Genomic DNA, 24,297 nt, shown 5'->3' on the forward strand with positions numbered 1-24,297 from the left:
CCCACTGTTCTTTGTAGTGGTTCTGAACAAGGTATCATAAATAAATTATCACTGCTGTTCAGAATTCTATTATCTTGCAATGGTTGCATAATCTTGATTTGTGGTGCAGTGGTGAGGCAGCTCAGATTTGGACATGCAGAAATCCTGATTCAGATCTCAGCTCAAGTTTGCTTTGATCATTATAAAGTCACAACTACAAAAGCTGAGCAAGTGGTTTTTTCCCTCCAATTTCTTAAGCATTGCTTCTAGATCTCATGTGTGAACAACATGTCCTCAAGTTACCTGTCAACATATATTTCACTGAGTTTTCTTAGCCAAGGTATACTAAGAGGTTGTTTTACCAGTTCCTTCCTCTGAAGTGCAACCTACAACACCTGGCATTTGTTGGTAGTCTTCCATCCAAGCAGGAAAGACTCTGCTTAACTTCCAAGATCAGACTGGATCTGGGGTCTTTAGAAAAAAATCTGTGTTTGTCTATATTTGGGAAAAAAACACATTCCACATCTGAACTCTCTCTCTCTCCCCCCCCCCCCCCAAAAAAAAAGAGAGCATACCTTAATCTATCCACTATATTTGGATGCTGGATGAATTTGGTATTTTTTAGGATTCCCATATGAATTGTCGTTTTGCAAACCAAGCAGAAGGTTCAAAAAGTAAATCTTCATTAGTTTTGCACTTCCAATAAGTTCCTATGTATTTATTTGCTTTGAAAAATGAATAAAAATATATGTAAAAATGCTGCTCCCAGAGCTCCTCCCGGGGAAGGGGGGGGGGTGTCTGGCTGGTCCATTTCATGCTATCTTTGCTTTTTTCTGTTTTCATTTTTGTTTTTTAAGGAGGCATTTGGTTCTTAATGTTGCAGATGGTTATTTTGATGGAGGGGGATGTTGTGTTTCTGTTGCATTGTATTGCAAATGTATTTTAAAAACTGCTTTTTGTTTTTAAGTTGTGGTTTCAACTAGATGCTTAGTTAAAGGTAGCATGCCATCCTGACTCCCATTCTGGAAGAATAGTGGGATCTAAATATAACAGAATAAAATATTTTGAAATAAATGGATCAAAAGGTGCATTTTATGTAAAATATGTATATAAATGTAGATTTTGAGTGAAAGTGAATTAATGCATCTTGACACGACTTCAGCATATACATAGCCATGCATGTAAATTACTCAGAACATCTTTAGCTGAAGGCTGTCAGTTTTGAAGATAAATAGCTGAACTAGAAAAGGTAGAAGCTACTGATTTATAGCCTGAGAAATGACTCAATTCATAATTATTTATTCTTCCTGTGTCATAACTCAGTTTTCAATGTCATTCTTTAAAGGGGCTACTTGACCCAAATGAGATCCATGTTACTTCTCCCCCTCCCTTCTTTTCTTTGTCTTACTATTATGTAGTAAAGTTGGACACAATTCTTTTCTCTCTCTTTTCTTTTTTCATTCTGTAGAACATTTATCAAAGCAGTTGTCAATTGACTTCACAGACAGATAGATGGAGCAGTTGGGAGATGACTGAATTCCAGTAAATGAAAAGCATTTACTCAGAAGGCCAACCCAAGCATGATGTTAAATACATCTTTGCATTTACTGTACAGGTTTTCAGATATTCATGTAACATCAGATGTCATGAAGAGAGCTGATAATTGGTGCCAATGGGAAATTGCTTCCCAATGGAAATTGTACCTCCCACACAGTAGAGGGAAAGAGAATTCCCCTTTCACACCTGCTGAGATGTAGGTATCAGTGTGGATTTTGTTCACTTTTCAAAAATCTTCATAAGTATATTTTTTTCAGGACTTGAATGGAAAGACAACCAGACCAAGGGATACATCTATTTGAGACAGAGGACTTTGGCTATTAAAATTTGGGTAAAAATCAACTTGTTTTCAGCCATGATTCCAGTGCTACATTATGGATAATAACTCTTTGTTTCCTCTCTAACTCTTCCTCCCTTCTCCCATTTTTTGAGGTGGTGGAGGGGATAGATTGCTCTTCTTTAATACATGTCTGGCAAGAAAGTGCCAACTGCAACAATTCCAGTATTGCTATTTCTAGTAGTTGTTAAATGAAAGCTGTGCAGTTAGTGAGAATTTAATTCTATTTAGACTCAAGAAAGGGAAAAGGGCAATGATCCTGGGACGGATCCAGTATATGTCATGCCAGATCAGCTCTGGAATAGCAGCAGGTCAGTGTAGATTTGCCCTTAGACAGTGTGACATGCCCAAAGTCACCCAATGGTGACTTCTATGGCCAAGAAGCGATTCCATAGCCAAGAAGTGATTTGTGCCCTGGGATGCATCTACACTGTAATGCAGTTTCACACCACTTTCATTCCTGTGGTTTCATGCTATGAAATTCTGGGAGTTGTAGTTTTCCAAGACCTTGAGCCGTCTCAGCCAAAGAGGGCTAGTGCTTCACCAAACTACGATTCCCATGATTCTATAGCATTGAAGCAAAACAATTAGTGGTGCCAAATTGTATTCATTCCACATTATAGATGAACCTTGATCTCCAAAGTAGTAACCATTACAGTACAGTGACGAATCCCCTCAGAATGATCAGTTTGAGTCCTCCCACTCAAATGGATGAAAAGGAGAGCAGCACTTTCACAAGCTGTTGCTATTTGAAGCTGGAAGAGGAAAATAGAGGTATTTGCAATTGCTGGATATGTGTGGTCCATGGAAGGATCAGGGGAGATCTGGCCCCCTTTACTTGGCTTAATAAGATCTCACTTATTTCCCCCTTTGCTTTATACATTGTATTCATTTGTTTATTGTTATTTAACCTGTTTTGCAATATTTATTATTTTGCCAATGCTTTGATGGTAGTCAAACTACCTTGACTTTGACTGCTATTGATAGTGGTTATTATTTTTAATGTGGATAGGTGACACCTGGCTTGAAAACAGTGCATGTGAAAGGGATCTAGGTGTCTTAGTACACCATAAGCTGAACATGAGTCAACAGTGTGATACAGCATCTAAAAGGAGCCAATATGATTCTAGGCTGTATCAATAGTGTTCAGATCGAGGGAAATCATAGTCTCACTTTATTCTGCTTTGGTCAGATCTCACCTGGAGTACTGTGTCCAGTTCTGGGCACCACTATTGAAGAAGAATATTGACAAGCTAGAACATATCCAGAGAAAGGTGCCCAAAATGATCAAAGGTTGGGAAGACAAGCCCTACAAGGAATAGCTGAAGGAGCTGGGGGCGTTTATCTTGGAGAAAAGAAGGCTTAGAGTGGACATGTTAGTCATGTTTAGATATTTAAAAGGGTGTCACAATGATGGGGGCAAGCTTGTTTTCCACTGCTCTGGAGTCTAGAACATGGAAGAATAGATTCAAACTGCAAGAAAAAAGACTCCACATAAGTGATAGGATAAACTTTCTGACAGTAAGAGTTGTTCAGCAGAGTAATATGCTGCCTCGGAGTGTGGTGGAGTCTTTGTCTCTGTAGGTTTTTAAAAAGTGGTTGGATGGTCAGAAGTGCATTGATTCTGTGTTCCTGCATGATAGCGGGTTAGGCTGGATGACCCTTGTGGTCTCTTCCAACTCTATGGTTCTATACTGAATTCTTATCAGCTCCAGCCAATGTTCCTAATACTCAGGAATGATGGGTGTTATAGTCCAACAGCACCCCTCCTTCTCAACTAAAGGAACATTATTGTAAGATATAATGCCTAAAAAGAGAAGGCAGATACTTTTCCAAGGAAGGACTGTTCAATTGCAGAGGCAATTTAAGAATATTTTCTTTGGCATTTTAGCTCTAATATGGTCTTGATGTCTCAGAATATATATATGATATCTTGACACACCAGGTTTAAAAATAAATGGAAATGGTGTGTGTTGCTAGGCTGTCTGAATATAGGCATAGGGGAGAAAAGAATTTAATGAGCAGGTGGAAGAACCCGCTCAGAAAAGCTCAAACGTGGGTGTCACATATGAGGAGAAAGCTAAAGGTAATCGTCTCTTAATGTTCAACATATTTTGGAGATGGCATTGAATAACAAATTGCAAGTCAAGGGTTATTGCATACAAAATGCATAGCTATTATCCTGAGTGCAAAGATATCACTTCTGAAGTGGAAAGTTATGCATATGTCATGAAGTAAAACAAACATATCTAAAGAGTTGGTTAATATTCTGGTCAACTGTATGGACTGTGGACTAAGAAATCATGCATTCATTCACTCATCTTCTCTGCAAAAGGAAGGCAAGAAATCATATCAATCTACTTTATGAGCGTTTGTATGGATTGTAAAGTATGGATTTACTGTGTAGTAAGATGTGAATAATAGTACTGATTTCTTTTGAATGGATCACTAAAATAACATACGTTCATTTTTCTACTCATTTTTAAATTACCAGCTGAAACTTTTATCATCTCTTTTTGCCACATGTGGTGGGAACTGTAGCTAGAATTGAGCTGCTTACATACATCAGGACTGGTGTTATTTCCCCTTTGTCAGACATTATAATGTGCATATCATTCTCCTAGAAAAAGGCAGAATACATCAAATGACACTGCCATCACCAACAACAAACTAGATTGTGCTGAAGGGGCCCTTGAGTGTTGATATAAATCCATGTGAAGGAAATGATATTCCCCAAATTTCATATATTTTTCTCAGTATGCCTGCATTGCAAAAGCCTAATTTGGGCACACATGTGGTGTGTGCATTAATAAATTAGATATGTAAATCACTTTCTAACAATGTTTTATGCTATGTGAATCTCACTCAACAGTTTAGCACAGTGGTATTCGCTTTCACAATGAATGTACCAAATAAAAGCTCTGAGCAGCTGCAAATGGTTTGCTCCCTGGGGTTAGCGTTCAGACAGATTCTGTAGTATCCCAGAGCGTTATAGGCCATGCAGTAGCAAAGTCAATGGCTTAACTTACAGAAGTGAAAAACTCAGAACAAATCAGACCACATTGGTGCGAGTGCATCCTTCTCTGTGGGGATGAAATTAACAACAACAAAATCATATTCACAATGTGAATTCACATTGCATTGCTCATTCACATTGCATTTCTCATTATTCCAGCATTGATTTTATTCTGTCCTGGTTTTACAGTTGCAAGATCCCCCCCCCCCCCCCCCGCTTGTCCCCATTGAAGGGAATTTGTGAATATTTTTCTAAACTGTTGAATGAATGACTCAATTTGTGTACAAATTTTCCACTGATTAAGGCAATGGGTGCTTGCATTTTTCAAATGTATACACTTTTAGCCGTTTGCATTCTTTGAATGTATGTGTGATTTTGAGAAAAATTTCATATCCAAAATGTATCAGAAACCTGTTAAATATATAGTTTCTGGAAAAAAATATCATTATTGGTTGACAGTCACTGGAGGTGCAAAATTGATATTTCCATATGGAAATGTCAGAATCCTATTAATTTATTTTCTGAATCTTTCCCACTTCTCTGTTGTGTGGATCCCTCCAGCAGAATATTTCTAGATAGTTAAATGGTTTTTAACTGAGACCAAATTCTAAGCCTATGCTTGCTCATTTTGGCATGTTTACTCAGCATTTTGATAATAAAATTCAAGCCAAACTTCCAGACCATGTTAAACTTTACACCTTGCTGAGGAATCCCACCAAGCAAATAACCTTGTCACTTTCTAAAAATTGACATAATTGTTTCAATTCCTGCCAAAGTAAGTAATTTAGACTAAATGGGTCATTCAGGTTTTGACTGGATGGGTCATTTAGGTTGAACTTGTTTGGCAAGCTGTGACTCTGACCTAGTTTATTGTGATCTGTTGTATACCTTCCAACTGTCCTGATTGGGCAGTGCCGTTGCTGTTCCAGATGACATACATTGCTTTGTCCCACCCCATTCTTCCTCTGCTTCCCCCCTCCCCATCTTTCTTCTTAGTTCACTGGAATTATAGAATTATAGAGTGTGAGGTGACTACAAGGACCATCCAGTTTAACCCTCCCACTTCACTGGAAATATAGAATCATAGAGTTGGGAGAAATCACAAGGACCAAACAGATCCCTTGGCATGCAGATGCTGCTACAACAATAGCAGCAGCAGCAGCAGCAGCAACAACCACAACAACCCACTTTATTTATATTCCGCTCTATCTCCCTGAGGGGACTCAAAGTGGACAAGAGTATACACATATATAGGCAAACATTCAGTGTCTTTTATACAGTGAACAATGACATACAATACACAAACAAAGTCAAAGGTTTCCCTTTCCATCTCTGGCATCTGGGGGCAATTCTCAACTCTGGCCATGAGGGATTGCTCTTTTTCCATTTTCAATGCTGAGGAGCCTGTTGTCTAAAGACCCTCCTGGTCGTGTTTTGCCAGGATGGCTGCAGGATGCATTTTACCTTCCAATTGAGGCGGTACTTATTGATCTACTCACATTACATGTTTTCAAACTGCTAGGTAAGCAGAAACTAGGGCTGATAGCTGATGCTGTAGCTTCAAACTCACAAAATGATCACTGGAAGAAAGGCAATAGGACTGTAACCAACAAGCAAGCAAGTTAAACAGACTGTGATGCCAAAAGGTCATTAAAATTATTTCATACAATTTGCACACATGTAAAAATGTTAATTCAGACTAAAGAAGGCTGATTATACAGCTTAATATTTATTCAGGTGGAAATTTATCTCAGGGAAACTAATAACAATTAAATCCAACCATATAATTTGAAATTTGTTTTCTTGGAGTCCCCATCAACCAAGTCCCCATCAGAATCAGAACTGTTGGTTAGCAGCCTAGTTGTTGCTATGGGAAGGAGAAGCAATTTGAAGTGGGAGAAGAAGGGTGTCTCCATCATATTGTAGGGCACAGATAGGTGGAAATGTTGTGCCACATCCTGGGGTAAATATGCACAGAACCTTTCTGATCATCTCCATTGATATTGCATTCACTACAGCAACACTACTTATTCAGGGCATTCATCTGCAAAAATGTACATGTTCTTCTTCCAAGAGAAATATTTTTCCATCTGTTCCTTTTGGATTTTAGAAAAATTGGCCTAACTCCACAAATGCTTGCTCAACAAGTGACCACTTCCTTTGTTCATTCTTTCTGCACAATTGCATTAGTTTTCTGAACAATCATGATAAATTGTCCATCCCTTTGAATATGTAAATTAGATACATTGGAAGTACTGTTAGTTGGTGGCCGAGATGTTGCCATGGGAGGGAGAAAGAGGCAGGAAAGCATAAAAAGGATAAAACTGATGGTGACTGTTTTGAAGGTGCATTACATACATGCATCACCTAACAGCAGCATAGAGGCAGTACTTCTAATTTCTTTGTGTGAGTTGCTTAGGGAGATAGGCATAGACAGCCAGTCACAATATTCCCCTGGCACACCAATAATGTCTATAACAGATGTGCTTATGATTCATTTTCTCTTGTGAAGTGGCTACTCATGTCATTCTCCTACATCTTTGCTCTATCCAACATGAGCAGTCAGTCAGGAGGTACAGTGAGGCATCTGCTTTGGGTAGCAGAGGCTGGACAATGTTGAAACCATGAAATTCAGCTCAATCTCTACCTCCACCCCACAACTGTTCCTTTATGCTGTAATACAAAGCAATGATTTCTAGCCACCCTATTTTGCATGTCAACTTGTTCTCAGGTAAGGTGGAGGATTCTGTTCCACAACCAGTGTTCTAGAGAGTATCTTATTGCTTTTTATCTCAGGCAGCAAAAAATGTATTGGGACAACACTGTTGTTAAGAGATAAACATAGTCAGAGTGGAAGGAAGGGGAATGATTAATTATTTTCATTTTTGCTTCAGAAGAGGCCAAGGAAAACTGGAGGATGGAGGAGAGAGGAAGGAAGGAAGTACCTCATAGGCTAGAGATGCTGGGGCAGTGCAAAACACATCTTTTTCTGATTGTAACTTCCAAGTGGTATCTAGGGCATTCTGAAATCCAGAAAGAACAATATTTTTAAAAGATGGTTCCAAGCAGGTAAGAAAAGTTTGAAATTGTCTTTAAAAATGACCACAAAAGGGGTTTCTCCTGTTGTTTGGGAAACCCTGAGAAACATAATCCTAGATGATTTATGGCTCATCCAGAAAGACCCATAATGCAGGGTCTGTCTCTGTTTTACCAGAGGGGTCCAGATGATACTTCCAGTAAAATTCCAATTTAATTAAACACCTGGTAAGATCCAGATCTAAAGATAAGTGATCTCTGTTATTCAGGCTCCAGGCGCCCAAAATCATGGAAAGGCACCCACCCCTCCCGCCAAATTCTAAATTCCTTCCTAAAATAAAGTTAAACTTTCCTGGCTGCCATTAGGTGGCTTATTACCTGGATGGTGTGTAACCACCCTCCTGGGTTTTTTGGAGCTTGTGGCATGCTTTTGCATGGGTTTTCATCCTTAAAATAATTGCAATTCAGGATTTCCTCTGCATGAGAAATGCACATATCTCTTTATAAAGAAACATTTATGTGTTGGAATAAAAATATGTCTTACATAGAAAACACTCAAAAAACGTAAAATAATATTTCGGGGGGGGGGGAGGCATTTTCTTGCAAGGGAATGGTTGTCTTTATAGAAATGTTAAGCACAGAAAAGAGATTCTTCTACACAGAATAAAAAGAGATTCTTCTATACATAATAAGTCTGAAGCTGTAAATAGTATTGAAAAACTTCATATCAAGGAGAAAATGATAAACGTTTTCATTATTACCTATGTGAATACAATTTTAAAAGATTACCCCCCCCCCCCCCAACCAGGTGGATGTGGAAGAACAGAAAATGTGTAGTGTGACAAAAGATATATATATATATATATATATATATATATATATATATATCAGGAGCAAACAAAGCTAGAAGAGTTAAGGCAATGAAAGCTTTACATGTCTATTTCTCAACCAAGGAATTTGCTAGCCATGGCCTTGTCCTTCTAATTTGACTTGGACAAGCAGGTCAACCTCTCCTCATGTTGTGTCATTTTCCATACCCACTTTGGTGCTCCTACCAAAGTTATGAAGCAAAAAAGAAAGGAAAATTAAAGATGATTCAAGGGGATCAATTAGACCAGAATGCATAAACATCACTTATTGGAGCGAATGCAGGAAACATAACAACTTCAACAACAATCAATTATTTCTAGAAGGAAAACAGAATCCTTTCTATCTCTCCCAGACTCTGAAATCCTCCTGAACCAAACTCAGAAAAGAAGTCTGGGGACTTCCAAAAGCTCATTTTGAGGGACAGAAAGGGTTTACAGTGTCCTGATTTTGGATTGAAGTTTTAGGTGTGGGAATGTGATGGAAAATCTTAAGGAAGACTTAAGACTGAAATATTGGTTGATTTTGTAAGCCTTAAACTGACTTGGGAAATATGATCCAAATTACTATCCTCTAGGGCTGGGCGGTTTCGTTCGTTAATTTTGTATATCGGTTTTTTTCCATTAATTTCCCATATACAAAACGATATCAAACTTTTTTCCAAACCCGGAAGTGTATTTTCAAAATCGAAACGGCATGCGCCAAATATTTTTGTATTTCTGTCCATTTCGGAAATACGTAAGATGGCTAGATGCATGCTGGGAGCTCTCCTCTCTCTCCTCTCCTTAGCCAGTCAGAGCCTGAAAGAGGAGGAGGAGGAGGAGGAGGAGGAGGAGGAGAGGGCGGGGAAGGCGCCGGCTGAGCAAGCGAGCGAGAGGGCGAGCGACCCTCAGCGGGAAGGCGGCCCCGTCCCTCCTTCCTCACCTTTGCGGTGGGTGTGCTTCGGAGGAGCCGGGCCCGACTCGGCAGCAGCGCTTGAGGGCCCGCCAGAGTGAGTGCCTGCCTTCCCTCCTTTCCCTTCCTCTTTTCTTTCTTCTCCTTTCCCTCCTCTTGGTGGAGAGAGAAAGAGAGAGAGAGAGAGCCCGCAGGACTCAGGAGGGTGGGACGGAGCTGGGAGCAGCGGGGAGGCTCAGTCTGTTTGCCCTGTGGCTCTTTTTGGCAAGCATTTTCTGTCAAATATTTTTTTTTATTAAAAAAATTAATAATTAAATTAAAAAAATATTGAAAAAATATTGAAAAAAATTCATTGATGCTTTGCGCATGCGCAACCGCGGGCACCATCTTTACAAAACGTTTTGTAAATATTAACGAAATTTCGTAAATACCAAACTTTTTTTATGGAAAATTTCGGATATATTTTTAAATACAAAACGCTGAGGCACCCTAAAAACGAAACAATATTAGAAACAAATTTTTCTGTTGTTACCCAGGCCTACTATCCTCTTCTAATAAACCTAGATTAATTTTCAATTTAACCTGTAAAGACATTGAAAGAATTGGACCATTTCTAGTCAGAGAATGGAAACCAAGATTTTTTTTCTTGATCTCTCTGAGTATTTGTGATCCAAACTCCAGTCATAAAAGCTTTTCTTCTTTACATCATTACATTACTACATACAATAATCACAGACTACAACCTTCCCCCTCTAAACTGGGCTAGAGGATGCAACATTCAGAAACACAGTTTCTTCTGAGCAAATCAAAAGTTCAGGGGAGTATACTGGAATGAGCACAACAAGAATTAATTCAGAAAAAAGAAACACATTTCCTCTTTCCCTGCTATTCTATAAATATTTAGAAAAAGAAGAAACAACAACAGTGTTGCCCACAGTAAAGAATCTGACACAGTCCAAGGTCCCATGTATGGCTGCCCTGGGGAGCATGCATTGGAATTCAAGGTGGCTGCAATGATGTGAGAAGTTTGCTGCCATCTGGGTGAAGGAAGGGGGCAGCACTGTTTCCTCCATAAAGAAGAATCCTATTGTAGAATTGATTTTGACAGGTTGGAAAAGTTACCCCTGCTGTTAGAGGAAGCCCCAAAGCTGCCTGTCATTACAGCGATGTGGGCAAAAGGCACAGCAGGAGTTCTCTGCATCTGCCTGAGGTTGAACAGTAGGACAATTTAAGAATGCTGAAGCTGGAGACTTGGGCGGGGGAAAGTTGAAAACAAAAGTTTTAAGCAGCTTTTCAAAGAGCCAGTGAAGTCAAATGATGTCTTAGAAGGAATGACAGAGACTGCTCCTAATAATAATTCCAGAATCACAAGAAAGAGTTAAAACATAGATGGAAATTACAGTAGTCCCACCTTACAGTTTTGCTTTCTATAGCTCACCTAACCCATGGTCAATCATGGTCCAAAAACATTAAATTGAAAATTTCAGAAATAATTCATATATATAGGGTTCAATACTATCTGATAATCTGGACCTGTTGGGCTAGATGGATCAATAAAGTAGTCTGATAGAAGGTGTCAAAATGTGTTGCAAAACATTTTATGCAGTATCTCAGGACAAATAGATGGTGATGTTTGTAGGCAAGTATTTCTCTTTCTTTCACTTCTCTCCATTTTTCTAAACCCTGTCATGAATATTTCAATGCCACCTGCATGACTGCAATGTTTGTGTGTCTTGAATGTCTGCCTCCCATCCATCCAGGAGAATGAATGTTTTTCCTTAATTTAACTACTGCTGGGCTTGGCAGGAGGCTCTGTAGAATGACAGGGACTACAATATGCAATAGTTATGAGCATAGTTGTGATATCAGAGGAGTTATCATTGATAATGTCACTCATATGTCACCCAACCATTATTCAATCAGTTTTTACTATATATTTTGTCTTTCTATGAACAGAATAGGCAATTAAGTGTTTTATATTGGCTAAATTCTTTGATTGAATTGGACACTTTTTTAACAAGAAGGAGAGAAGAATAGAAATGCATCTGTTACATAACAACATTTCAAGTAGCATCTTTCAGTATTTCCTTTGCCATGAATTACCAATTCTGCATCAATAGTATATTGCTTTGTTTTCCTTTTTTAAAAATTCTTTTAGAGATGCAAAAACACTTTACATCCCATTTTACACATGTGCAAATCAATGCTGAACTCCTTTTTGTCTAGTACAAATTAGGAAGAGCTGAAAAGTTTGTTGAGTCTATTCTCTTTTTCATGTGAAATTTCCAAAATTGGAAAAAATTTTATCACAAACCCATTGGGAAGAATTTGTAATGAAATAAAATTGAGATGGATAAAGCAAAATCTGTTGGGTTTTTTTTTTTTTACAATTTATCTCATAGAAAGTATCTGATATAAAATGATATTGATGAAGAATGTATGCTTTGGTAACATCTGTTCTGCATACTCTACTTCATTTGTGTCAATTCTTTCTTTTAGTTTATTTAAGCATCATATTCTAATTAAAATAAAATAAAATAACTGGGAGTATTCTTAGTTAATTGTTCCAGATATGCAAAACTTGAGAAACTAAGAGATGTGTCTGCCAGTTTTATATGTTAAAAAAATAAAATATATGTTTCCAGGAAAGGAATTCACTGAAAACAATTCCCAAGTATTTAAATAAGTGGGTTTGTTCTATGACATGTTGGTCCAAAGTCTTCCAAAAACAATCTCCTTGGTCTTAGAGTAGTTTATTGATATTCGTTTTACTGAAAGCCTTCAAGAGATTTTTAAGACCCAGCTGAGATAGGGATAAGAACACTAAATCATCTGTGTACATCAGGATGAAAATCTTTCTGTTCCTGGTTGCTGGTGAAGGAGAGTCAGTTTTGGCTAAACATGGCACTAGATCATTCATATAGATGTTAAAAGGTTTGGGAGTCAATAAACATCCATGTTTTACTCCGCTTGTTGTAGAAAAGCCTTCTGTCAAATAACCATTTTTGTCAACTCTGACCCTCATTTCTGTGTTGGTGTATATTTCCTGAATCAGTCTTACCAATCTGCAATCTATATCCGAATTTTGTAACTTTCCCCATAATCTGTTTCTGTTAATGGAGTCAAAAGCAAAAGAAAGATAAATGAAAGCGGCCAAGACATGATTGTTGTTTTGCTTTGTGTATTTCCTTATGATATGGTTTAGTGTGAAACATTGGTGCTATATCAATTTCAGAAAACAACCTGTTCTTCATGTATAAATTGTTTTGTTTTGGGGTTTTTTTTTGTAACCAGTCTGTCAGTTTATGTAGCAGGTGTTGGGAGTATAGCTTTGAGGTGATGTGAAATAAGCTGATCGAGCAGTAGTTTTGTGGATTGTTTCTACCACTTTTCTTGTAGATTGGAAATATAATGCTTATTTTCCACCTATGTGGCATTTGAAAACATAGTATATGATTGTACCTAGTTGTTCTAAGCCATGATGAACAGGAATAAGATTATCTGTGGAAAAGTGAAAGTAGAAATGATTCCTCAAAGGTGACTCCTGATTCAAATCCCATATTATAAGAATAGGAATGTATAAACATTGGGATGAGTTGAGGTAAAGTGTACAGGAATTTGATAATTGCAAGCAGATAATGACCCAGAGTTTTATTCCTGGAATGAAAATCCAAGAAGAAATGGGATGGCATTAATAGTGAGAAGAGATGTAGTAAAAGCAGTCAAGTGATATAAGGCAAAGTCTAACCAAACAATATCAATAAGAGTTCAGGGAAAATCCACCAATACAACCAAAATCCAAGCCTTGCTCTGACCATACAAGAAAACAGAAGAGGAAGAAATTGAACTCCTATCCTGGAGTTCCAATGAGGAGGGAAAATAAAAAAATGCCTTATAAAACCAGGATGGATGACTAGAGAACTTTCATTTGAGCTGAGATTTTAAAAAGACATGTAATAGAAATGGAGAAAGGGGGGAAATTGTCCAAGAGGAATGTAGAGAGAAAGTCAGAAAAGCTAAAGCACATAGTGAGTTCAGGCTTGCTAGAGAAGATACAAACAATAAAAACGGCTTTTAAAGCTATGTCCATAGCAAGGGAATTGTAGGACCACTGCATGGAGAAGATGGCAAAATGCTAACAGGAGAGACAGAAAAGGTGGAACTACTCAACATTTTATTTGCCTCAATCTACAAGAAAAGAGATTCAACTTAAACATTAAGGGCGCATCCGGACAGCTCCTTTATTGCAGAAACTTCCGCAATAAAAAGGGGGCTGTCCAGATGACATTCTGGTCAACCCGCAATTAATTCACCACAAACTTGGAAAACCCTGGTTTGTGGCGAATTAATTAGATAGTGGATATACCCACTACTTCCAGTGTCTGGACTGCACGAAATTAGTCTGGAAAACTGTGGGTATCCCAACCCCCTTCCCCACAGCCCCAACCCCCATTCAAAAATAAAATAAACTTATCTGGCCTCCATTACAGTCTAGCCAGAACTTTCCCGACACATAGAGCCCGGGGGGGGGGGGGGCATTGGCCACGCTCCTGTTTGCTTCAGAAGCATCTGGCCACCCTCCTGTTTGCTGTGGAAGCTCCTAGGATAAAGGTACTGTCTGGACGAACCCTCAATTCAGAAAAGGGTGCATCCTAGCTATTTCAATGGAAACCAAGCCACAGCCACACTCAAGGCAGTTCTCCCATTCCTTTAATGAGTTGACAAGGACATATTGCCATGCATTGAAGAGAAGGCTCCACTTGTTGACTGCCTGTCTTTCAAAGTCTTGTTGATTCCCCCTTTTTAATAGCACATTAGCTTTATCTCTGCAGTAGACCTTCCCTTAGCTATTTCTGGTTTTCAGCTGTAACTTCCTCCAATAATGTTACCCAACAAACACCATTCTGGACCCTTCTGAGGTCCAGTCATTCTTTGTCTGATAGAATTATCTCAAATTTTATTACTTCTGAGTGCATGGGGAGTAACACCTACATGCCAGAAGAGTTAATGTACAGCTCAAGAGAAAGAAAATAAAGCGTACTACTATATCACCAAAGTTAGGCACTCTAAAATAATTTAATAATTTGGGAAGAATTTAACATACACTGACCAATTAAACCATCAAGTTCTCATTTGATAACATTTCTCTATCCATTAGCAAGAAAGCATTATTTGTCTATTAGCAACCAAGCATCTGAAAAATGTGGCAAATATAAAAATGAAAAAGTGGATATATGTGATAAAATGCTGTGCTTCACACAAGTCTATGTCACATATCAGAAAACTCTGAAGTGTGAAATAAAATTATATCATTTATTTAAAAAATGACCATATTATGGCATCAGAACAATTATGACTGCATGACTTTGCTATAACAAAAACTTCATAGACAGGTAAAATAAAATATTTGGGATGAGAAATTCCTGTGCCAGAAGTCCTGTCTCTTTGTATACTTTTAATAGCATCTAGCTCCTGATTTGGTTGCTTTCCCCTTTTCATGGTAGATGAACCTTCTGGTTAGAGTGGCCTTGATTTGTATCTCCTTGCTTGATTGTGGAAGCCTTGTAAGCAACAAATGACAAATGAGCAAAAGACAAATGAGCAATGTGTCTAGCCGTGGTCCAAAAAAGCTAATGGAACTTCAGAAGATGTTCCACATCTTCTGTCTTTCTGCTAGCAATGGAATAATTTAGCAAACAGGGGAGAAATTTGAATTATTCAGATAGCTGGGAAGATGTACAGATTCAAGGAATAACAGTGAAGTGGTATGCAATTTCATTGCTCTTTGCAAATAATAATAACAATCAAGGGTCTCTCTTGACAACCTGATAGACTCCCTGGGTAATGTGGGCTTCTCATAAGAACAGCTGTCAGATTTTGAGATACTTTTATTAGCGTGGTTGATACCATGGGAGGATTGTGCCCACAGTTGACTATTGCCATTGCAGAGAAAAACCAGACACAACATTGTGCCTTGGCCCAGCAACTGGTGAAATACCCCCCCTCCGTTCAAACTGCAATTGTTCTAGTCTCTCAGTTGAAGAAGAGTTGCCTTGGAAGGCTTTCTGGCTGAAGGGCAGTGTTTAAATATTCTAATTAAAAATAAACACAATATTTAATCTTACTGGTCAATTTCCTTTCTATAATTTAGTTTAAAATCCAGCCATGTACTATCAGATAACAACATTTTGTTTATTATATGCAAACTTGTTACTTCCCTGAAGACTGCATTCCACCTGTGTGGTAAAGCAACAGGAAGTGAAATGGAGAGTAAGGAGTGTGCAAAATTGCTGTTCATTTAATAATGGTTGCTAGTTTTCTGTCTTTGATCCATACTGGATACTAGTCTCTGGCGTTGCTTTCTGCCTTGGATTAGTTATGATAGCCCTGATCTCAGAATCACGTTCAGATAGACTTAATATCATGAAATCCTGAAGGACTTTGTTGGGCTCAGCTGTCTTCATCCCTTGCCACAAACCCTACCATTTTTCCAGGAAAGCTGGTTTTGCTGTAAAATTATGCCTTTGGTAATTATATTTGATGATCTTAGAAGCAGGAATAGATTTCAATCCTTTTCAGGATTTTGGGTCTACAGTGGGATGTAGAGGCAAGACCACTATTCTTTCCAAAAGATTTGTACATGTCCCAAGACAATGGTGCATGCAGGGAGGGGGTGAGATGTACAATTAAAACTTGTTAGAGATAATTAAACTGAAATGGAAAGGGGGAAGAAAAGCTGCTCCACTGCTTTGTTCATAATAATAACAGGTTCTGTACTATAATTAAATTCTTCCTTCCAATAATTGTATGCATACAAAGGAATGTTCCAGATAGCAAAACAATACAATGATTAAAAATGATTAAGGAGCTGTTTTCAAAAGCAGAGATGAGCCAAAAAGGGTTGGAAGGGGTTTAGGTGTCTCGAAATACAAAGAACCAGCTGGGAACCAGATGGTGTTTGGCTACCTTAAACCAGAGTCTGAAAAACCAGTAGAAGCATCCAGAATTTGGCTTCTTTCCTTCAGCTAAAATTTGCACCCATGGGAATAAACTGGCAATAGAGAGAACATTTCCTGACACCAAGATCTATTAAATCATGGGACAGTCTCCCAGAAGCAGCAGCGGATGCCAAATTGCTTAGCACTTTGGAAACAAGACAGGACAAAGTATAAGAGAGTATACTAGAGGGAATCCAGCCTGTTTGCATTAGAATAAAAATTAGAGAACTTCTTTCATATATAATGAAATGGGGTACCTCCCCCTCCACATTGAAAAAACATTATTTTTAAGGTTCTGAAATTCCAGATGTACAACCATCATCTGTCTTCATAGTGAACTCAGGTGACTGAGTTGGGAAATCAAATGGGGCCACCCAAAATCAGATTGTATGGGGTTATTTCGATATGTAGAAGTATATAACTTTGTAAATCAATTGATTAAAAACACCCAACCAAAAATAGCCTTGAGGTTACCCATAATTTATAGAATATTGAGGGCATAGATATGAGCACATGCTAGCATAATGTATCCATTTGTCTAAAAATGGAACCTGTAACTACATATTAAATATTAAAGAGAGAAGCTACTGCTATTTCTGCTAGCTACCTTTTGTTTATATAGGATACAGGAGTTGTTGTCATTCACCTTTTCTCTCCACCAGGAGACTCAAAGTTCTGTAATTGATCAGACCAAAAATGTGTGTAGTGCCACATTTCTTCCTATTGTTGAACCAGATGACTTTGGGGCATCCACAGGTAGGTTGTGTTTACTCTAATCATAGAAGGTGTGTAGAAGTCTAATGGCATTGTATGGCTGAAAGAAGATGGTTTTCTATGGATGAGCAGACAGTTAATAGTATATAGCATATGTTCTGTGTCTAAAAAAAAATTAAACTGATAGGAGGGAAATGTACCACTTTTGGAATCAGTGGCCAAGCACTGGTTCAGGTCCTGAACCGGTGCTTGGCCGCTATGATGGTCTGGATGAGGGCAAACAAATTGAAACAGAGGTACTCCTGGTCAGTTGCAAGGCCGAACAGGGCATAGGATTACAGCCTGTGTTGGACGAAGTTACCTTGAAGACGCAGGTATGCAGCTTGGGTGTGATCCTGGATTCATCGCTGAGCCTGGAACCCCAGGTTTCGGTGGTGACCAGGGGAGCATTCACTCAGTTAAAACTTGTGCGCCAGCTGTGCCCGTACCTTGGGAAGTCTGTCTTGGCCATGGTAGTCCATGCTCTGGTTACATCCCGTATAGACTACTGCAACACACTCTATGTCGGGTTGCCTTTGAAGATTGTCTGGAAGCGTCAAATGGTCCAGCGGACGGCAGCCAGATTACTAACAGGAGCGGCACTCAGGGCATATAATTTCTCTGTTGCACCAGCTCCACTGGTTGCCAGTTTGCTACTGGGCACAATTCAAAGTGCTGGCTTTAGCCTATAAAGCCTTAAACGGTTCTGGCCCAACTTGCCGTCTGAACGCATCTCCCCTTATGAACCACCTAGGACATTAAGATCATCTGGGGAGGCCCTGCTCTCAATCCCGTCTATGTCACAAATACGTTTGGCAGGAGACAGGGCCTTCTCAGTGGTGACCCCTCAACTATGGAATGCCCTTCCTAGGGACATTAGGTCGGCCCCCCTCCCTTTTAACATTCCGGAAAAAAGTCAAGACTTGGCTTTTTGAGCAAACATTTGAAAATGCAGTGTAACAGACACAGGAATATGGAACAACTGGATGATTAGATTGGACAACGTTTTAACTAGGAGATGCAAATGATTTATGCCTTATTGATCTTGTTATGGTTTTATATTATATGTTAATGTTTTAAAATATTTTAAATGTTTTTATGGTGTCTTAGTAATCTTGTTATGGTTTTATATATTATATGTTAATGTTTTAAATGTTTTATGGTGTTGTTGGGCATTGAATTGTTGCCTCTGTAAACAGCCTTGAGTCGCCTGCGGACTGAGAAGGGTAGTATACAAATATAGTAAATAAATAAATAAACAAACTCAGAAACATGGCTACCAATTGAGGCACCAAAATGTATTGAGGGCATAGATATATATTTTACACCAGCTTCTTGCATCCAGATTATTTCTTAAATCAAGAAATAGGAAAAAGAAAGAGGTAGCTTAAAATTAAAATAATAACTAACTCTTCAGAGGGCCGGGCGATGTTGACTATGACAAAGTTCAAAAGAAACACTTCGAAATGAATATTCATAATCCTGTGACTCTAACTTATTAGATCAAGGATGGGAGTTATGCAGTTTTCCAGAGGTCACAGAACTGTGAATCCTAGCAGCTCTAACAAGCTAGGGAGAAATGCTGAGAGTTGCAGTCCAATAACCTCTAAAGGATTTCATCATTTCCACTCCTGTATTTAGGTGCATGCCACAATAACTGGAACAATCTTGAAGGTGTTGTAATTTATTAACATTGTAAAAATCTACTTCCTCCATCCTTGTCTCTTCTCCAGTAGTAAATATTATGTTTATTACATGTATGGGGTTGGTAAAAAATAATTGACAACTCATTCTGTCCTCCTATAAAATTCAAGACACAACCATTGGGAAACTCCATCCTGGTTTTGCAGAATGAAAATTCTGTAACTCCTTACAGTTTATTATCTATCACTGTATACTTAAAATTATGTCAGAAAATATTGAGCTACAGTCTTTGAGTTACATATGGTGGTGTTTGTCCAGAATACATAATGTTCAAAGGAAAATATTAGGGCTGTGCGAAATTTTGTTGGGCAATCCAGATTTTGGATAATTTTGCACATCCCTAGAAAATATCTTTGTCTATGTAAAACCATTAATTTGTCAAGCCAGGTATTTATTTATTTAAAATACTTCTATTTATTTAAAATATCATCTATCAACACACAAGGGTTTACAAAGCAATGATCAAAAATATACAAATATATAAACATTTTCAACATATTAAAATACTATTTAAAATAATAACTTCAAACAATGAAACGCTTGCAAACAACACTGTTTGGACCATACATTGGAAGCTTAAAAGAGATGGACCCAGCTTAAATTAATTGGTTAGAGAGTCCCATTATTGAGGTAGCTTTGTGTTGTGTACCTACCAACCTAACCTCACAGGGTATTTGGGCATGCAATAGGGCCTCCTCTGAAGATCACACAATTCTGGCAAGCTTATAAGAGAGGAAGTGGTCTGTGAGATATTTTGGCCCCAAGTAATTTAAAGATTTGTAGGTCAACACTAACATTTTGAATTGATCTGGGAAGTAAACTGAAAGTCAGTGCAGTTATTGCAAGGCCAGTATTATATGCTGTCTAAAATGCACACAAAACACTAATCTGGCTGCTTTATTTTGAATTAGTTGCAGCTCCTAAACACTTTTCAAAGTTAACTCTACATACAACACATTACAATAATCTAATTCAGAGGTAACAAATAGGGCTGGGCGGTTTCGTTTCGTTAATTCGTAATTTGTTAATAATTCGTTAATTTTTTTCAATTACAAAACGATAACGAACCATTCTGGAGCAATTATTAAAAAAAATGAATTTTCAAAAACGTTTTGTAAATGCTTCGTATTTCGATATTGTATTTGTTTCGTTATTGTTTTGAGGTCGTTTCGTTATTATTTCCGCATGTCTGGGCCAGTTTTATGGTTTAATTAGTGAAAAAAAATTATAATATCACACCAACAGTCAACAACAGAGAGAGAGGGAAGCTTCAGAAGGTTTTGGAGGTTTTTTAGCGTATTTTGCGGTCGCGTCCGCCATTAACGAATCGATTCGTTATTGTTTCGGAAATCGATTCGTTAATTTTTTACCATTTACGAAATTTCGTAAATATCGAACTTTTTTAAAGGAAAATTTTGTAATTATTTTAAATATCGAAACAAAAAACCCCCCCAAATACAAATCGATTTTAGAAACAAATTTTTCCGTTGTTACTCAGGCCTAGTAACAAAGGCATGGCCAGATCTGCCTTCCCTAAGAAAAGGAGCAGTTGACACACAAACCAAAGGTGCTCCTGGAACTTCAGCAACCTGGATTTCCAGGAGCTGCAGCGGATCCAAGATCACCCCCAAGCTAGAATTTCTTAAATCAAGAAATAGGAAAAAGAAAGAGGTAACAAGCTAGAAACCTTGTATTTCACAGGAAGACAAACCCTATCCAAAACAGATTGTGATCCCACTTCCAAGTTGGTTTTCCTACTGATCAGCAGCATTATTTTTTTTTGTCTGAACTAAGCCTCAGTCTATTTACCTGCATCCAGTCATTTCCATCATCCAGGGTTATTTTCTACACTGACTGGCAGCAGCTATCCAGGTGTTGTATCCCCACCACCCCCAGGAATACATAAAAATATTAGGGATTGGATCTGAGATGTTTTCTATGTAAAACAGATGTTCTACCACTGTGCTATAGCCCTTTTCCAAGAAAGTTCTGTCCCAGCATCACATATAAGGATCAAAGTTGGTAGGTTTTATCTCACTTTATTTGACATTGCTGAAAATATAACCATTTCCACAACCGCTTATATGACTTGTGATGTCAAACCATCTCTCTGTGTTGTCTGTACTAAAATGCTGATCAATATCTATTATATATGTATCGTTGTTTGAACGGTTTTATTTTTCAGAGGGAAAGTGTTCTAGTTCTTGGTATACCATGCATTTAAGTGAACAGTACTTGTATATTGCAGGGAAATGTGATGCTTGATGAGATTAACATTTCAAAAGTGTGTTGGTGGAGAATGCAATTGGACTCCCTAGGAAGCACTTGCTCCATTTGTTTAGTGAAAGGCCCCGCGAATCACTTGTTTGACATGAAACAAGTGTTACCTGGTTTCATCTCTCAAATGCTGGAGGATATGTTCCTGAGGGGTAACTTTGGGAGAATGCTGTTATACATAATAAGTCTTTGAAGTTGCACTTGCATTGTATTTGTTTGCACAGAAGGCAAAGGGAAAAAAAGGGTTGAAAACAACTAGTGGTTACCAGGAAAGTGAATGCAAATGGAAGTGCAGCTTTAAATATGAGCTACAGATATTGTTACAGGTCTTCCATTCTGATTTATAGTGATCCTATTATAGACTTTTCTTGGGAAAAATTATTTATTGGAGGGTTACTATAGCCTTTCTCGTAGGTTGACAGAGTGTGATTTGACCAAGGTCACCCAACAGATTTCTGTGACAGAGGACCCTTCCACACAGCCCTATATCTCAGGATATCAAGACAGAAAACCCCACTTTATCTGAGTGTGGACTCAGATAACCTAGTTCAAAGCATATATTGTGGGATTTTCTTCCTTGATATTCTGGGATATAGGGCTGTGTGCAGGGGTGGCTCAACCCATTACGCAAAGTAAGCATTTGCAGTATAGTTGATTTTGCCCAGGGGAGCTCTTGAGGCGCTCTTGGGGAAAAATAGACCTTGACATATGCGAGTTGTAGTTACTGGGATGTATAGTTCACCTACAATCAAAGAGCATTCTGAACTCCACCAATGATGGAATTGAACCAAATATAGCACACAGAACCCCCACGACGAACAGAAAATATATATCAATGATTGGTTGGGGGGGGGGGCAAAATACTGTTTGCTTATCGTTGAAAATTACCTAGGGCCGCTTCTGGCTGTGTGGAAGGGCCCTGAGTGGGGATTTGCACCCTGAAATCCAGAGTTGTAGTCCAGTGTAGTCAAAGCACTACACTATGCTGGGTGTGGAAATATCTCAGACTCAATTTTACAGAGTTTTCCCCAATCTTACCTTGCATAGACCTTCTCCACCTCCATTCTTGTTTCACATCTGGGTGTGACAATTGTCACAACCCTCACAGAAATATGTGTAGTATCTAATGTGTTTTCCTTAATGCATTTATTTAAATAATTCACAAAAGCATGAAGTCTGCTTCCCTGTATTTGTCCAATTGTTCACATCCTTGACTTTTGTATGCACTTTATTGCTCGGAAATGCCATGTAAACCTCACAAGTGCTTGAATGCCCAAAGTATGGTATTGAGGCTCAGGAGGTGTGGAAAGGTACCTTCAATGAGTTTTAAAAGACCAATGAAATTTCTTTTATTCCTTACCATTTTTTGGATGGCAAATGGTATATAAGTTCAGTATGGCCCTGTTCAATCACATCATTTTTAATCATGGGAGTAACTGATGTAATAATCTTCTCTCTTTTTTTGTACCAAGATACATTTTGAGGATGGGGCAGAGAATAGGGGAAGCTCTTACTGAATTACATAGGCTTCTTTTTGTACAAGTAAACTGGCTTTAGTGTACATATAGGACAGAAACTAGGTCTTATTTTTATTCCTTATTGAGTGATGTTCTAATCTTGTTAATGTAAACTTCAGAAACATACTTATCTAGGAACTTTGTAGGTCATTGAGTTCAGCTGAACTTGCTTCTGAGTATATTTGCATGAGATTGAGTATTAGTTTAGATACTCAACTTTATATGGACTAGTATCTAACTGAAGGCACATTCTACCATGACCATGCAATGTGTTCACGTGTTCTTGTGCATGTGTGTTTTTGTGTGTGTATGTGCCTTTAAGTTGCCTGGTGACTCATGGAGGCCCCATGAATTTTATGAATTTTTAAATCATGGAATATTCAGAGGTAGCTTTGCCCATTTCTTCCTGTGAACTACAACCTACAGTACCTGGTGTTTGTTGGTGGAATTCTATTCAAGTACTAACAAGAGATAGCCCTGCTTAGCTTCCAAGATGAGACAAGATCTGGTGTTTCAAGGTTATTTAGGCATAAGTATACATGTTTACACTCAAATGCTTGTAAGAATCTCTGTAACTGTGCCCATTCTTGATTTGTATCCAGGTACAAAAATCAACATAAATCCAGAGAGCAGATAAATTGTGTAGCTGTCGCTAAATGGAATGAACATATGTATGCTTGTGTAAATTGGTGACAGGGTATAGATGAGCAATCTGGGGACAGTGCATATGTGCTGCATAGCATGTGTGAAGAACTCTACCTGTGTAAAGAACAACATTATGTCTATCCATGTACACATACTGTACCTTTTTAGAATGTAACATTTGAACACCCCTTGCTGGAACACTGAAAAACATTTTCTTCTTTTTTTAAAAAAAGCAAGAGAGTAGCTATTCATCACATTGCCTTATATTCTGTTTCTGAGTCCCTTTGCATGTAATAACCAACGATGCCATCACATGATGTCATCAGCAACTCATTCAAAACCATCTGCAAAAGGCCTCAGAAACAGAGTAATTGAACTAGAAATTGAAAGGTGCAGCTTTTTCTGTGTGACCCTATGTTCTGTATTTGTCCCATCAGCTGTGTTGTGACGTCTCCTTTGGGGCATGTTTGGGACAAATTCTGCTGATCGAGATTCTTTGTAACAGAAGCAGTTGCCATTTCATTTTCAGTGGTTACTGGGGAAAGACCTCCAGAAAGGCTGTTTGCTAATTAAATATTTTCTTTTTATTTATTTTACATTTTTAAAGACTGAATCTGTGCAATTTCGGGGATCTCTAGTACTCCACAAATGTGATATTTTTCAAACTCTTACAGTAACGCTACTTTGAGATTTCCAGGCTATGTATTGTAACTGCAT

The sequence above is a fragment of the Anolis sagrei genome, chromosome 4 (assembly GCF_037176765.1).
Source record: "Anolis sagrei isolate rAnoSag1 chromosome 4, rAnoSag1.mat, whole genome shotgun sequence".
In the NCBI taxonomy this organism is placed as follows: Eukaryota; Metazoa; Chordata; class Lepidosauria; order Squamata; family Dactyloidae; genus Anolis; species Anolis sagrei.